Source organism: Pipistrellus kuhlii, unplaced genomic scaffold (assembly GCF_014108245.1).
Source record: "Pipistrellus kuhlii isolate mPipKuh1 unplaced genomic scaffold, mPipKuh1.p scaffold_m20_p_3, whole genome shotgun sequence".
Classification (NCBI taxonomy): Eukaryota; Metazoa; Chordata; class Mammalia; order Chiroptera; family Vespertilionidae; genus Pipistrellus; species Pipistrellus kuhlii.
In genome coordinates this window covers 120,366,017-120,379,454 of record NW_023425529.1, presented here as the reverse complement: position 1 = coordinate 120,379,454, position 13,438 = coordinate 120,366,017, and the positions used below count along the sequence as shown (strand labels likewise).

The 13,438-nt window shown below is 37.9% G+C and overlaps 1 protein-coding gene across 3 annotated transcripts in view; it reads left to right on the top strand.

Moving 5' to 3' along the window:
* DIAPH3 (diaphanous related formin 3) overlaps window positions 1–13,438 on the top strand; it is a 473,874-nt gene that overhangs the window by 92,532 nt on the left and 367,904 nt on the right. The window lies entirely within an intron of this gene.

Here is a 13,438-nt window from a genome sequence, read left to right as displayed (position 1 = left end):
TAGAGGTGTAGGAAACTTAGTGTTTAAAAAAACATTTAAAGAAAAATGTTCATCAAATAAAGAAATAGGCCATGTATCCATCTCTGAGCTTCAACAAATTATCAGTTTATGATCAGTTTTATTTGTCTATATCTCCTCTCACTATTCCATTGCTTTTTAGAGAGGATGGAAGGTAGGGAAGGAGGAAGAGAGAGGACATCAAATGTGAGAGAGAGACATCAGTTGGCTGCTTTCTGCATGTGCCCCAACTGGGGTGGAAGAAACCTGAAACCCAGGGGCATGCCCTTTACTGGGACCTGGGACCCTTTGGTCTGCAGGCTGTCCCTCTACTCACTGAGCAAACTGTCTAGGGCTGGAACTAATATTTTAAAAGTTATACTGAAGATGCTAAATAAAAAAAAAAAAGGCATTATTTGACACAGTGTAATTTTCTCCTTTTGATTTTATTTTTTTAGCAAGGAAATATATAATGTTATCCTGTATAAAATATTCTAAATGGCATGTTTTAAAACCCAACTTAAAGATTTAAAAGGAATTAAACTTGAATGTACTTGTCTAACCTCAGAAATAGTATAAAGCATAAAACATTAGTACATTTCACAGTTCTTAAATATTTTAACTTAATTTATAAAGTTGAAAAATCTTTAATATAGCACTCAAGCTACCGTGTTTCCCCGAAAATAAGACATCCTCTGAAAATAAGACCTACTTACAGGTTTCCTTCTGAGTGAAATATAAGGCATCCCCCCGAAAATAAGGCCCCCCCAGGGTAAACATGAAAGATTTGGTCTACTGATTCTGAAAGAAATGGAGTCACAAGAAATTCACCAGGAAATTCAGGAATTGGATTGTTATAATGATGTTTCAGAAGATGATGACATGATTGTCATTGAATAAATGAGTAAATTCTTGATACTGTAGGATTCACAGTTTGTCTGGTTTGTGTTGACAACTACTGTACTACCATACCGTATACAGGTAATACATTTCCTTTATTTTCATTTAACAATAAATGTGTACCGTATTCTTCTTCATGGAAAAATAAGACATCCCCTGAAAATAAGACCTAGCGCATCTTTGGGAGCAAAAATTAATATAAGACACTGTCTTATTTTCGGGGAAACAGGGTATTATGGATTGAACATACCCATGTAACCGGTACCCAGCTGAAGAAATGGGGCCGTGCCAGTAAGCTTGAATGTCCCCATCATGAAAGTTTCTCCTCCCCAATATAACTCTTATCCTGACTTCTAGCACTACAAATTAATTATTTTCTGTCTTATAAAGGGTTTTAAAACATTTTTATTATGGTAAAATTTACATAATATAAAATCCATCATATTAACTATTTTGGAGTGTACATTTCATTGGCATTTATCTTTCCAACATCTAATTTCAGAACATTTTCACTACCAATAAAGGAAAAGCTGTCTTTTAATCTCACTCTATCCCACCTTCCTGAACCCTGGTAAATTTGGCCAATAGAAAACCCTCAAACTGGTTCCTTTGTTCTTGGGCATATTACATATCCTATTATGCTTTGAGCACCTCCTTACTATGCTGTATAGCATTTCCCAGGATTATTGTGTGCTTTCCTAACCCTAGCCATGAAATCAGCCCTTTCTCCAAGGAAAGTCCTTTTAAGTGGGACTGCTTTTTAGAAACCGATATTTGGTTGCTAGATTATGGGAATTTAGGATATAAATGTATGTGTATTCTCTCCCTCCCTTCCCTTCCCTTCCACTCTCCTCCCTCCCTCCCTCCCTCCCTCCCTCCCTCCCTCCTTTCCCCCCCCCCCCCCCCCCCCCCCCCCACACACACACCTGATGCTCTGGTGGGACCCAGACTGACTCCACAGTCTGGTGGGACATGGGACCCAGAGTCAGGTCCCTGCCTACCTGCGTGCCCCACCACTCATACAGCCTCCTGGTGACCAGTCTTTGGTCATTATGGCGTCATGGCTATAGGCCTTTTATTAGTATAATTATGTGTGTGTATATATCGTACATATAAACATGTGTTACATTAAAAAAATATTTTATTGACTTTTTACAGAGAGGAGGGGAGAGAGATAGAGAGCTAGAAACGTCGATGAGAGAGAAACATTGACCAGCTGCCTCTTGCACACCCCCTACCGGGGATGTGCCCACAACCAACATACATGCCCCTGACCGGAATCGAATCTGGGACCTTTCAGTCCGCAGACCAACGCTCTACCACTGAGCCAAACCGGTTTCGGCATGTGTTACATTTGAATATTGTATATATGTGGACATATACATGCATATATAAAACGTGTATTTTAATATATAGAAACTATGTCTATATACTCACCCATCTTATATCTAGTGTTTTTGTCTTTATTTTTTATTTCAATGTTTTTTAGAGACATTCCATTTGATGCTAAGAAACACATTTTATTTTTTAAAAAGTATGTATTTATTTTTCTTTAATTTTTTTTATTTATTTCTTTTTTTATTTTTATTTTTTTAGGGAGAGATAAAGAAAAAGAAACAAATATCAGTTTGTTGTAACACTTATTTATTCATTAATTGGTTTATTCTTATTTGTGCCCTGACTGGGGATTGAATCTGCAGTCTTGGTGTATGGGGAGGATACTTTAACCCAGTGGTTGGCAAATTGCGGCTCAAGAGCCACATGCTGCTCTTTGGCCCCTTGAGTGTGGCTCTTCCACAAAATACCACAGCCTGGGCGAGTCTGTTTTGAAGAAGTGGCGTTAGAAGAAGTTTAAGTTTAAAAAATTTTGCTCTCAAAATAAATTTCAATCGTTGTACTGTTGATATTTGGGTCTGTTGACTAGAATTTGCTGACCACTGCTCTAACCAATTGAGTCACCTGGCCAGGGCTTTTTTTCTGTCTTTAGATATCTATCCATATCTTCTATCTCTCAGAATACCCATCCTCCTTTTTTTCTCTCCAAGCCAGAAGTTTTTCCTGATATCTTTAATTTTCATATTCTGGTTTATTTCTGACATTGTTACACATTTGAAATTCAGTTAGGTTTATTTGACTTGGATTTGTTTCATTTTAGGATCTCCCCCCTCCCCCCAATCCTTCTTGATTTTATATTTTTCTTTTTGATTTTATAAAATATCTAGTTCCAAAAGTCAAAACTACACAAAAAGCCCTGGTTCATGTATTTCAGTTGTTTGAGTGTTGTCTCGTGTACTGAAGGTTCGTGAGTTCAATTCCTAGTCAGGGCATGTACCTGATGCAGGGGATTTCCTTCCCTCCTTCCCTGCCTCCCTCCCTCCCTGCCTCCCTTCTTTCCTGCCTCCCTCTCCTTATAAAAAAGAAACCTACAAATTAAAACACCACCAAAACCTTCACAAAGGCTATATTCAGAGAGTTGTCACTTATCCTAATTTCTTGTTCTATTCTCTTGTCTTCACCATGTTCCCACCCAGCCCTTGAAAGTTATGCAGTCTCATTAGTTTCACATTTTTTATCATCATATTTCTTTCTCCATCATTTTGTACAAATAAAAAATTGTGTTTTCTAATTTTTCTTTCATAAATGCAAAGTAATATACTATATGTATTCTTTGATGATATTTTCACTTCAAAATATATAAAAACCATACTATATTATTAGTTCAGAGATACTCATTCTTATAACTGCATGCTACAGTTGATGCAATGTGCTCATGTGTGTGGCTCACCATTGTTTATTCAGCTGCTAGTCTCTGACTTTGGGTAGAAGCAGTTGACTGTTAACTATTATGGTACCTCACTTTTAAGACCTAAAGCTAAAATAACACCTCAGTTCTGGTTATGATAAGCAGGTCGAAGTTTTATAACACCAGGATATTGCATTCAGCAGTTGAAGCAACCCTTCTTAAATACATAAAATAGTGTAAATATTCAGGTGTCGTCTTCTTTTTTTTTTTTTTTTTAAATAAGTTTTTATTGTTCATATTATTACAAATGTTCCTTCCCCCCCCCCCCCCCCCCCCACCATTGCTCTCCTCCACCAGGTTTCCAAACCACCCTCTGCCCTTTCCCCACTCCCCATTGTCCTCATCCATAGGTGCACAGTTTATGTTCAGTCTCTTCCAACGCCCCCCTCTCCCCTTTTCCCCAAGAATCGTTAGTTCACTCCCCTTCCATACCTCTGATTCTATTATATTCAACAGTTACTATTGTTCATCAGAGTTTTTTTTTAATTTCCTTGGTTTTTAGACTCACTTGTTGATAGTTACATATTTGTTTGGTGGTGATGAACTCCTTTAGCTTTTTTTTATTAGTGAAGCTCTTTATCTGACCTTTGATTCTGAGTGATAGCTTTGCTGGATAGATTATCTTTGGCTGTAGGTTCTTACTATTCATCACCTTGAATATTTCTTGCCATTCCCTTCTGGCCTGCATGGTTTCTGTTGAGAAGTCAGCTGACAATCGTATAAGTGCTCCTTTATAGGTAACTACAATACCTTCTTTGCTCTTGCTTCTTTTAATATTCTCTCTTTGTCTTTTGCTCTTGGAATTTTAAGTATGATGTGTCTTGGTGTGGTCTTTTTTGGATTCCTTTTGTTTGGAGTTCTGTGCACTTCCTGGACTTGTAAGTCTAATTCTTTCACCAGGTGGGGGAAGTTTTCTGTCACTATTTCTTTCAGTATGTTTTCGATATCTTGCTCTCTCTCATGTTCTGGGACCCCCATAATTCTGATGTTGGTTCGCTTGAAGTTGTCCCAGAGGTTTCTTACATTATCTTTAATTTTCTGGATTCTCTTGCCTTCTAGATTCTGTGGAGGAGTGTCTTCTGGCTCTTTATGTTCCAACTATTTGACTTGATTCTTGCGATCTTCCCTTTTGTTTTTAGGACTCTGTAAAATATTTTTTATTTCAGACAATGTATTCTTTATTTCTTGTTGATCCCTTATCATTTCTTGATGACTCCTTATTAATTCTAGTTGATCTCTTTTCATATCCTCGTAGGCCTTATCCATCTTTTCTAGGAAATTCTTGAAAAACCTTATAAGCGTAGATTTGAACTCTATATCCAGACGCTTTTTGTCCTCCATTTCTTTCGTTTGTGATCTATTTTGTTGTCGCATTTCGCAGTTACAGATGGGACAGGGTTTCAGGGTGGAACCTGCAGCTTTGGCTTCTGTCAGCCCCGCCCTATGCGGGTCCTTCAGTGCTCGCTGCCAGCGCCTCTGAGAGAAAGGTGCCCTCGATTTTCGCCTGCTGCCAAACAGTCTATGCTCTCCCATAATGAGCCCGGTATTGGGGTTCAGTTCAGTTGGAAGTGGAGTTGGAGGTGGCGTTCACAGCAGTCTGGAGCCCCAGTCTCCTTCCTGTCAGGGCAATCCCGCGGCACAGCCGACTGTCCCTTCTCTGTGCGCAGTGTGCGCACTGCCGCTGGGACCTCCTTTCGCCGCTCCCCGGGGTTCCACCTTACAGCCCGGCTCCCTATGGCTGAGCCTGAGTCCCCGGGGGCTGGCCTAGAACTGGGGTTCAGAGTAGTCCGGGGCCCAGCACAGTCGGAGTTTTATCTCCTTTCTGCTAGGCACTCCGTCTCCCCCTCCTCTCTGGCTCCATCCTCTCCGCGCGCCGCGTCTCCGTACCTTGGGCTTTTCCAGCTCCTCTGCGCCTCCTTCTGGTTTTCTCCTTGCTTCTCACTGTAGAATTTCCAGTCAGTCAACCTTCCTGTAGTTCTGGGCAATGTCTGTTTTATATTTTAGTTGTATTTTATTGAAATTGTTGTGTGTGGCTGCGGCTAGGTGTTCACCTGGGTGCAGCCATCTTGGATCCTCCTCAGGTGTCTTCTTGAAGGCAGTGAGCCAAAGCAAGAAAGGACCTTCCCTGTGACCAGAAAGGAAGTTAATGTGAGTTTGATAGTATGTTGTGAATGTTGTGAAAAAGCCTAAATGTAGAAATTTCTTTTGTTATTTTAAGTTAATTTCTAAGTGTCTATGCTAGTGTTCTGTCAGTCTTTTTTTTTTTTTAATTTCTTTAGATATTTTAGGAAGTGAAAGACGAACAGCATATTTTTTATATCATATTTCTTTATAATAATGCACTTGGTAATTCTAAAAATTAATGTATGTTAGTTTTAATGTACTTTAAAAGCAGCCTCCAAAATTATAGCCAGAGTTCTTGCTACATAATGGTGCTCATTAAATGTTTATGAAAAAAAAAATTATGAGTAACTCTTTAAGGGAACTCTTTGCTAAACTTTGTTTCTATAGCACTTCACATCACTCATAGCTCCTAGTATGAGTTTGCATAATATCATCTCTGAATAACAAATTTTATTAGCAGTAGAGATCTGTTAAGGTTGTAAAAGTTCTGAAAAGAAATAATTCATATTGCAATGACAGCTTAGTGTTTCTGTTGATCAGTGATACTAGAGATGCTAGAAATCATTTGAAAAATATAAGGAAATTGTTGCAATGCATTTTAATAGCAATATACATGATAGTAATTTAGATTATAATTACTTCCTTGGCATCCACTGTGCTTACTCTTTTTGTACAGTGCTGACTCTGCTGTTTTCTTAAAATATTGTCATTATCAGTCAAACTATATCTTTAAATAGTCTCTACATTTTGTATCATCTTATTTATCTTAACAAGTTTCATCACTAAATAATAGGTACCAAGAATTTAGGGATTATAATACTATAAAGTAACTAAGACCGTTCATTTATTGTTACTGACATAAATTAAAACTTATAGACAGAGAGAGAGAGAGAGAGAGAGAGAGAGAGAGAGAGAGACATACACCCATGGAGGAGTACACACACTCTCATAAATCTGAGAACTTAGGCTTCTTGACTATTTTGACTTTATGTTGATGGAATCTTTTTTTTTTTTTTTACAATTGATGAGCTAAAAATTACAAAGTGAATGTTATGGAGAAGGATTTGAGTCTAATAATTAACTTCATACAAAAATTACTTGTAGTTTCAACCTGTTCTTCCAATCCCCCAATATTTAAAACTTTACATCTCTAGAAGCTATATAGTTTGGGTTTTTATGTTAAATTTATAAAGAAAATCAGCACTTTTTTATTATTTAATTGTCATATTGATGGAAAATCAGCAGTTTTAAAGTGTGATTAAAAGACTACACTTTTGGCTGAAACCGCTTTGGCTCAGTGGATAGAGTGTCAGTGGACTGAGGGTCTCGGGTTCACTTCCGGTCAAGGGCATGTGCCTTGGTTGCGGGCACATCCCCAGGGAGGGGTGTGCAGGAGGCAGCTGATCGATGTTTCTCTCTCATCGATGTTTCTAACTCTCTATTCCTCTCCCTTCCTCTCTGTAAAAAATCAATCAAATATATTTAAAAAAAAACACCAACTACACTTTTCCCTGCATTTGAGAACGTTGATGGTAAATTGTGGTATAGACTTTTCAGGAGAAACAAGATATGACTTAATGTATGGAATAATACTTTATAGTGATTTGATTAATGCTTAAGAATATAATTTCTGATTTCTGTGCTGTGTCAATAATCTGGGCATACTTTTGCCTAAAGCAGCTGCCATGTATTTGATACTTTATTAGGGATAGAAAGATCCCTGTTTTGACCCACACTGACATTATGCTGCGTCAGTATCTGCAGAGAATGCAGACTTTTTAGATTTCTGCTTACATTATTTTAAAAATTATGTAATCATTTAATTGTGGATTCTCCATGGTTGTATAGAAATTCAATTATTAAAAGAAAGAAAAAGAAAGTCAGTTCTTCAGTATTTTCCACTTGTAACTTGAGGTATGGTATATTACTAATTTGTCATAAAATGGATTGGTATTACTCTGTAAACAATTGAGTAAGATAAAACAGTGAAGATACACACACCGAATAATTCTTACACCTGAACTGAGATGACATCCAAGGCATTGAGGCAGGGGCCGAAGAATTTGTTCCAAGAAGGGTCAAAGGAAATGGTAACTATTACCTTCTCTCAAGTAATGTTTGGTTTTAGAGAAATAGAAATGTAAGGGAAATAAGTAATAAGTGAGTGTTTTATACCTTAGAATATATTTAATGAAGATTCTGACAAGAATAATGTGTGCACTTTCTGTTCTGTATTCAGTGTTTTAGAATACAGTTTACTAAGGGATTAAAAAAGATTTAAAAATTATGTTGGATAAATACCTTCTAATTTTCATGATGCCAGGCAGACATCCTTATCTCAGTAATATGTGTGATATCACAGGTGATAAACCTTTCTAAACATTTTCATGTTCATGGCTAATGGACTTGTAGATATGAGCTTCCTTCCCTTCTCTCCTCCTACTTCCCACTTACTTTGAAGTAATGTAAAATGAAAGAAACATAAGAGCTGTGCTTAAAAGGAATATTTCATGTAATATAATATTTTCTTCCTCAATTCCCTTTCTTTTATACCTGTATTTTGATAGTAATATAATAAAAGGTGGTGGTGGTGTGTGTGTATGTGGAGGAATTGTGCTGAGAACAAATTTCCCAATTATTTGGTCTGTTTCTATGTCTTTAATTTGAAATATTTTCTTCTGATTAAGCATTTGTTTTTTTCTGAATTGTTTTTTTAAATTTTGTTTCTTGTTTTAATACTCAGTCTTTGTATACTTTCTATTTTATTATAACCTCATTCATTCATTGAAAGCCAGGCATTTTACAATGATTTGTTAGGCAGAGGCAGACATGCCCTAGGAGGTGCATTCCAGTGGAGAGGAAGGCCTCACATACAGAGGTGTTGGTGTCTGCTGACAGGCTTCTTACTCAGAGGAGACGTAGCTCCCCAGCTCATTGCTTTTCTTCCTGCCACTGCCACTGCTATGAGCTTATTTCCTTCACTTTATCACTCCCAGTGATTTTTGTTTTTCCACCCAATGTCAGCCACCCCTATCTTGGATAGTAAAATACAAATGTCCTTTCCTTCTTACTTAATATTCCCACTTTAAGAGTTCTATAACACTTTTAGAACTGCTAATTCATTTGATGCTGGTGTAATAACCTGGTTGTTACAAATAATATAGGTAGGCCATTTACACAGCTGTGCAAAAAAGCTGCATTTAACATTCCCAGGTTTGTTCTCCCATGATTGATAGGGAAAGGGATGGAATAAGGCAGTTTAGATGCACGTCCAGTAAGGTCTGCGTGACATGGGAAAATGCTTGCCTGGCAATCACACCTGGAAACAGGTAATTGGGCATGGCCACTGCGAACTCGAATATATAAAGCTGAATATATAAACTTCCAAACAAAGGAAGATTGCTGTCTCTTGGCTCCAGAGCACTGTGCACCTGTGACTCCTATTGCAGGGGCACGCTCCCCTGCGCCACATGGTGCGAGGCCTGTTGGACTCCACACACGGACGAATAGACTTTAAACTGGCCTGAATGCTGAACTGTACCCAGCTACAACATGAGACTGAAGTTCTGGACACTGGACTTGTTTCTGGCTCTGCTGAACTCCCAGCTGCCTCTTTCAGGACTGACTTGGAGAAATGGGGGACATTGGACACTGAAGAATGTAACTTTACACAAATAAAATCTTCCACATATCATCTTCCCATAGGAGCTTCTGAAAATGCTTCTTTCAGCTGCACCCCAAGAACGTCCACCTCATTCCCGCCAGTGACCAGGGAGTTTAATTCTTCAGAAACACATGACTACCATTTAAAAAAAATATTTAGTTCTCCTCACCCTCACCATGCCTTTACTTTTCTCCTTATGGACCTTAGGCACACAGTCCTTTGTTCTCTTGTAAAAAACTTCAGTTTACTTGTCTCTTTATATAAACTCTGCTCTTGGTTAAACTTCCCATCTCCTTTCCATTTGCACCTCAGCACAGGATGCATTTAGGAAGCAGCATGCAGTCACACTGAATGATGGTTCCCAAATGACCACAACTGACCAACATGCACTTAATACATACCTTAACAGATATCAGACCTTGTCATTTTCTGAAAAGGACTTCATATCTTCTCATACCTCCAGTTCTGAATTTTTACTGTTAGCTGATTTTATTACTGCTTTTGTCACTGAACAATTGAGGAAGTAGACCTGTCATACCTCACTTCCTAATTACCAGATCTAACACTCTTGACCTGAGTCTGTTCCCTTTGATTCTGTTGCTGCTTTTCCTACAATATAATGATATGTTTTTCCTGCAACTGTGCAAGATCAATCTTTTCTCTTATATAGTAGGTCATTTTTTATGTCATCTATTCAGTGTTTTTTTGGTTTTGTTTGTTTGTTTACTTGTTTGCTTTTCTGCATCTAAAACTACCTTTTATATAATCAGTTTCTTCCCTTTTGCTTGGTCATTCATTCCTATCAGCATACAAACATAGTATAGTCCCCTCCCTGAGTCACTCCACCGTTATTGCCCCAGTTTTTGCTCCTTTTTTACAGAAAATTTCTTCAAAGAGTGGTACATTCTTTTTCTTGCTTTCCCCTTTAAAGTTCTGATCAGGCTTATCTCCAATCCACCTGCCAAACTGGTATTGACAAGGTCACAGTGATTAGTAGATGGTGACACCATTCACTTATTGTTGAGGCCAAAAGCTTTGGCATCATTTTAAAATTCTTTTTCTTTCACACCTCACATCCAAACTATCAGCAAATGTCTGATCAAACTTCATGTTTGATCAAACTCCTCTATCTACCATCACTGGCATCTTATACCCAGCTACTGTCAACTCGTGACCAAACAATATGCAAGTCTTCTTGTTGGCCTCCTTGCTTTATATTTTGACATTTATGTCTGTTGCCATACAGGACTTAGAATAATTTAAAATAAACAAGCTTTATTAGATCTTACCCTCCAGTAATTTTTCACTCAGAATAAAGCCTAAAGTACCCACTGTAGTTTGTAAGACCATATCAGTGGCTTACAAACTTTTTCTTAAATGGTCAAGATCATAAACATTTTAGGCTTTGTATAGCCATAGACCCTCAGTTGCTGCTGCTTTGTCTTCTCCTCCCTTTTCTCCTGTGCTTCCTGTTGTGTCCTTACAAGCTTCTTAAAAAGTAAAAAGTGTCCTTAGCTCAAGAGTCATGCAAAAACACTTGGCACTCAAACTGGAATTTTTCCATCCTGTCTCCTGTTTTATCTCTTTGTCATCTGTAATTCTGTTATGCTCATGTATTCAAATGTGTCTTCTTGCTCTCCTTTGAATATTCCATTCCTGCCTTAGGGCTTTTTGTTTGCTTGGAATATCCATCTCCCAGATTTCCAATGTCCCCTCCTCCATACTTGGGTCTCTGCTCAAATGTTATTTTCTTACAAAAATGTCATTAGCTCAAACTGTTAACTTTAATTAATTAATTTCAATCCTCAAACAAGGATTTTTTTCCCCATTGCTTTTCTCAGAGAGAGTAGAAGGAAGGGAGGAAGGAGAAGGAGGAGAAGGAAGAGGAGTAGGAGAAAGAAGAGAAAAAACATTGAAGTGAGAGAGACACATGGACTGGTTGCCTCACACTAGTGCTCTGGGCTTGAGAGTGAACCCGCAACCCAAGTACATCCCCTTGACTGGTAATTGAAGCCATGACCCTTCATTGTGTTGGCTGACGCTCTAACCACTTATCATACTAGCCAGGGCTCAAACTCATAACTTAAATAGCTACATTCCCTATCACTCCCCTTCTTTCATCTTTCCATTCAAGTAGATGCCACCATATTTTGACTTAGACTAAAAACCTAGAAGTCATCTTGACTTTTTAAAAAAATATATATATTTTATTGATTTTTCACAGAGAGGAAGAGATAGGGATAGAGAGTGAGAAACATCGACGAGAGAGAATCATCAATCAGCTGCCTCTTGCACACTCCCTATTGGGGATGTGCCCGCAACCAATGTACATGCTCTTGACCGAAATCGAACCTGGGACCTTTGAGTCTGCAGGCTGACGCTCTATCCACTGAGCCAAACCGGTTTCGGCATCTTTGACTTTTTTTTAACCCCTGTATCTACATCATGTAAACAACGTTTGACACAAGGTAGGCATTCAACATATCCTTTAAGTAATAAATGTAAAAGTTATTTTAATACAGAGTGGCTTGCCTTTTGAAAAAAGGAATCAATTGTGGGGATGGGGACGGGAGTTTAATTTATGTGGCTCATAAACAGCCTGTCCTGAGAAGTTAGTCTCAACTCAGATCTAACTGCTGCCTAGGAGTAGGCCTGCGTAAGGATGGGGCTGTTATGGTAAGGTCTTGGAAAGAGGCAGGAACCTCAGGTGACAATGCAGAGGCCTTTAGGCAATTTAGCTAGAAAAAAACTTTATATAACTGAAATAAAGAAGTATTTTTAGCCTATGAGTTTAATCTGTTTTTCTCAATGTTTATTGGAAAAATTTACTTGCTGCCCACTTAAAATATCCACCTTTAACCCCATCCTCCAATCAAACACAACAACAATTAAAATCTCTGCTTCTATGTTTTGAATTTAGAATGTAAAATGGTCCTACAGAAAAAATTGATGGGTTAGTTTTGGTCTTTTATATAAATGGTGGACCCATACTATACATTTTTTTTGTTTGACTTAATTCAACATATTTTTTTGGATTCATTTATTTTGTTGCATTATCAGTAGTGAAATTTTGTTGTGTAGTATTTCATTGTATGGATATAACCAAACTTGTTAATGAATACTTGGGTTGTTTCCAGTCTTTGACTATTATGAATAAAACTGTTATGAACATTGTATGGGTATATTTATTTATCCCTCCTACTTAACACCTACTTGTGCAATTGCTGAGTCTTATAGTCAGTGTATGTTTAGTTTTAAAAGAAACTTAAAACTTTTTTGCAGAGCGGCAATACTGTGTTATATCTCCACCAGGCATCTAGGAGGCTACAGGTGCTTCACATCCTCACCAGTCTAGGGAGTGTATAGCGTTATTTTACTTGTTCTAGTCTGCATTTCCCTTCTGATAAATGTTCGTGAACATCATTTCATGTGATTATTGGCCATTCATATATCTTCTTTTGTTATTGGACTAAATATTTGTGTTATTACTATTGATTTATAGGGGCTTGTTAAATATTTTGAATACAAATCCTTTATGAGAAATATTTATCATTGGGAGAGGTAGGCAGTCATGGGCCCTGAGTATCACTGTCTGTTTTTTCTGGTTATGCCAGGAACTGAAGGCTTGAATGCTTTTTACCAAGGCCATTTCTCAAGGTTGCATTTGCAGTGGGTAGCCTTAGAAGTGAAGTTATATTTGTCTGTAGAAAATGAGCAGGCTTGTTATTGCTTGCTAAAAAAAATGGTGAATCCCTGTGAAGCAATCCATGGCATGTGAAGGCATCCATCACCTGTGGATCTGCATCATTCCTGTGGGAATGGGTGGGTTGGGAATGAATATATACATAGTAAAGTTTTTGACTCTGCCTTAGGATTCTTGTGTATTCTGCCAGCATCCATGAAACAGGAGCAGGCAGGCCAACTTAGCTTGTATGTAGGATAAAATCTCA